The sequence below is a fragment of the Poecilia formosa genome, unplaced genomic scaffold, assembly GCF_000485575.1.
Source record: "Poecilia formosa unplaced genomic scaffold, Poecilia_formosa-5.1.2 Scaffold899, whole genome shotgun sequence".
NCBI lineage: Eukaryota > Metazoa > Chordata > Actinopteri > Cyprinodontiformes > Poeciliidae > Poecilia > Poecilia formosa.
The window spans coordinates 7,196-10,883 of NW_006800838.1; the positions used below are offsets into that span (position 1 = coordinate 7,196).

Genomic DNA, 3,688 nt, shown 5'->3' on the forward strand with positions numbered 1-3,688 from the left:
ACCACAAAGTTAAAGGCGAGGAAAACCAGAGTGCAGGAAACAGGAAATCCAATAAAAAACTTGTTTTTCATTCAACCCCACTTGAAAAAAACACCAATAGTAATCCAATTCTAACAGAGGTTACAAAAGCAGGGCTGCTCATACAGACTGAGTGGTCATTTTATTCCGCCCTCCACAACATACACAAACAGGCAAATGGGAATAGGAACATAGTGAGCTGAGTCAAAATGTCATTTGGAAAGATATTATGAATGTTGGCTTGCTGGGCTTGCACCATGACATTTGGCCAACGTCTGTAATTCGGAAATCAACGAAAGGATTGCGGGAGTATCTGCCTCCGGCTGCCTTGACATAAGGCTGTGTGTGCATTTCAGGTTTTCCGTGGAGCTTTGTAAACTGTGTTCTAATTGCTTCCCCCTTTGCATTTTTACCTCTCAGTTCCTGATACAGCTCCCACTGATGTTGGAGGTGGAGGCGGCACAAAGTCTGAATTAGTGATAACATGGGAGGTAAGTCATCTGTCACATTTCTTACGCTTCTCTCTGTCGGCAAGTAATGGTTTTGCTTAATTGTGCAGAATTGAGTGGAGCAATTTTATGACCTACATTAGAGGGGAGACACCCCTCAACTGGCTCAGCTACAGAGAGCTAATTCTCCCTCCAAAAAGAGAGCACTTCCTTCTGAAGGGCTTTGCACTTTAGCTACAATTACCAAACCACGCAAGAGGAAGAGATAAGGTAAAAAGGTGACCAAGGAGACAGACGGAGGAAATGGGAATATATCTGTTTCCCTAAAAGCCCCAGAGATGAGGCCTAATCTGTTTCTTTTGCCTGTATGCGTTTTAATATCACTATAGTTTTGTGTTTCACTCCCAGCCTCTGCCTGAGGAACTGCAGAATGGAGACGGCTTCGGCTACATTGTGGCCTTCAGGTCAGCTGGCGCGGTCACATGGACGCGGGCGGTGGTCTCAGCGCCCACTGTATCTCGCTACGTGCTTCGCAATGACACCATCCCGCCCTTCTCGCCATTCGACATCAAGGTGGCGGCCTACAACAACCGAGGGGAAGGGCCGTTCAGCTCCATAGCCACGGTGTACTCAGCGGAAGACGGTACACCGGAAAACAAGCCATAATCTCTCTCTCTCCTTACGACGGCGACCTTGAATAGTGATGGGTTTTTTTTCCATCTGCTGTTATTTTCTTCCTCCCACCCTCCCTCTCTCTGAAAGCGCTGAATGTCAACTTGATATTAGTTATCTTGCTGGTGAATTACAGGAAATCCTTGCAGACACATACCACACGGCGCTGTCAGGGAGGTATCCCGTTAATTGAATTTGCTGGGCAGATAGTCTTCCCTTATGTCAGTCACAGATCCCATTAAAAAGAAAGCTCAGGAAATAGCTTCTCGGTGAGAACTACAGGTCTATTCAATGCCTTCCCTTCTTTTTGCTATTAGTGTGTTTGATGGTGTTGGATGAGGCTCTGGGATCTTTACTGCCGTTTCTGCTCTGTTCCTGCAGTCCCCAGTGTGGTTCCTAAGAGGGTGAGGGCCCGGAGTTTGTCGGCAGCAGAGATTGAAGTGATTTGGGACACTCTCCCTTCCCTCCCAGAAAGAGTTCTTGGATATGAGGTATGACTCATGGAGAGATATTTCCTGCATACTATGATAATGGAAGATTTCACTGAAGCTTGTTTGTTAGATTTAAAGAGGCAGTATCAAGTAAAATTGGCTTTTTTAGCTTTACATCATGTTATAATGTTATTACCAAAACAATAACATATCTGGAGTGTTGCTTTGATTCTCTCATGCATGTTTGAGAAGCATCAAATTAGCAAACACCTGGTGGAACCCCACATTTGATTGAGCTGAATTGGCAACAATGGGGTGACTATTGTTAACTGTAAACTTGCAAACATGACCTGGCCGGCCGGTTTGTCAGTCAAACCTCTGTCATGGGAGAAAAGAAAAGCACACTGGTTGATTTTTAGACCTTTGCTGAGGTTGATAACATCGGTAGAAAAGATTGGCTTCAAATGTAAAAATCGGCCGATCACCGTTCTCCCAAAATTAAGGAAATCGGCACCGATAAATCCGCTGGCCGATAAATCGGTGCACACCTAATTAAATAAACTATTTTATTGAGATAATATGCTATCCATCTGTTCAAAGTAGTTAATATTTAAGATGTGGATGGAATAATACTTGTTCTCTTTTAGAGAGTATATAAACCTGAAAGGTGTAGCGTACATTTCTGCTTTATTCATTTACCCCTAAGTTAAATGCAAACATGTGCCTTTAGAAGTCACCTAATTAGGCACGGCAGCTTTATTTAATATAGCACCTTTCAGTCAAAGGCTACTCAAAGTGCGTGTACAAAACAACATACATTAAAAAGAACACATCAAACAGATTAGGATTAAACAGGTTTAAAAATTAAGTTTAAAAAAATTGTTTAAGAGTAGGCAACAGCAAAGATGAGAGTACTCCTATACTGAACAGGAAGCTTTTCCAGATTGTTGGTGCATAAAAACTGAAGGACAATAAACAAAGTCCACTTGCTGATCTGTGAGGATCTCGAAAGTTTTTGTTGCATTGTAGTTTATACTATTCAATAACTGCAACCAGACAGACTTCTTATCAACAGTCAGAGCAAACGTAGGACGTACCACACTAACAAAAAGAAAGCATAAAAAAAGCAATGGCTTTTTGTGGTGCATTGACTGAAATTTTTGTCTGTTTGGATGCATAGTCGGAATTAAGAGTGGGGGGATGTGATGAACTTCACTGACGAACTTCAAATGGAACTGACTCAATTTTTATTTTGGGGGGGAGTGAAAAGATCAGAACTAAGCCCTTCAGGCTGGAATGAAAAAGTCAAATATGGGTAAAAATTTTGATTTGGGTTGCATTTGCCTGCCAGGTGAACGTTGCCTTAGAGAACATTAGAGAGCAAACAGCATCATGAGGAACAGTCAGGTCCATACCAGCCCAAATTTGCATATTTGAGTCACTCTAGTTACAATAGATTGCAGCTTTCATCACAGCACAAAGGTGCTTCAATAGTTAAAAATGGACTTCACATTTTACAAAGTTTACTTCTACAAAACTCTAGAAAACTCACATCCTTTTACCTCGTAGTTAAACACTGCTTTGTGTTGCTCTATCACATAAAACCTTAATTAAATACTAACATTTGCAGTTATTTCACAAAATACAGAAAAATACAGGGTGGGGTGAGTACTTCTGCAGGACACTGTGTGTACTTTTTCTTTATGTGGATCTACATCAACATTTTCTTTTTGACTTCAGAAATTTGGTACACTGCCAACAAAAACCCTGCAAAAAGAAATATAGATCCTATTTTTTTTCACAGATGCAAAGCAACCTTGGCTGTTTTTATTCCCCCACGGCTCTCTGAATATTTGTCACCTCCGCGCCGCTGTATAAAGCAGCCTAGTTGCCATAGCACTGGCCTCTTTTCTGACCAGCAGACCTCCCACCATAAAGCAACAGACCTATTTACAACATAGGTGGAGTGCTTATGCTGAACCACATGTTAGATTGCAGCTCCAATTAAAATCCTAATCAAGTCCTCCCAGGGGGATAATGTTACTGTAAATGGTACTGTGCTACATTTCATTTGTTGGTTTTAACTAATTACAAACTGGGAAGACTCTAAATAGTGAA

General features: G+C 41.6%; 1 protein-coding gene across 2 annotated transcripts in view; it reads left to right on the forward strand.

Moving 5' to 3' along the window:
- Positions 1 to 439: 439 nt before the first annotated feature.
- Positions 440 to 3,688, forward strand: part of LOC103132006 (contactin-6-like) — a 14,683-nt gene continuing 11,434 nt past the window's right edge. The window contains exons 1-3 of one of the 2 annotated variants that reach the window (XM_016667092.1): positions 440 to 509; positions 876 to 1,110; positions 1,521 to 1,630. The gene's annotated coding sequence lies outside the window, so the exon portion shown is untranslated. Of the gene's footprint in view, positions 510 to 856; positions 1,111 to 1,520; positions 1,631 to 3,688 lie in introns of both variants that reach the window. The other variant, XM_016667093.1, reaches the window with a different exon arrangement.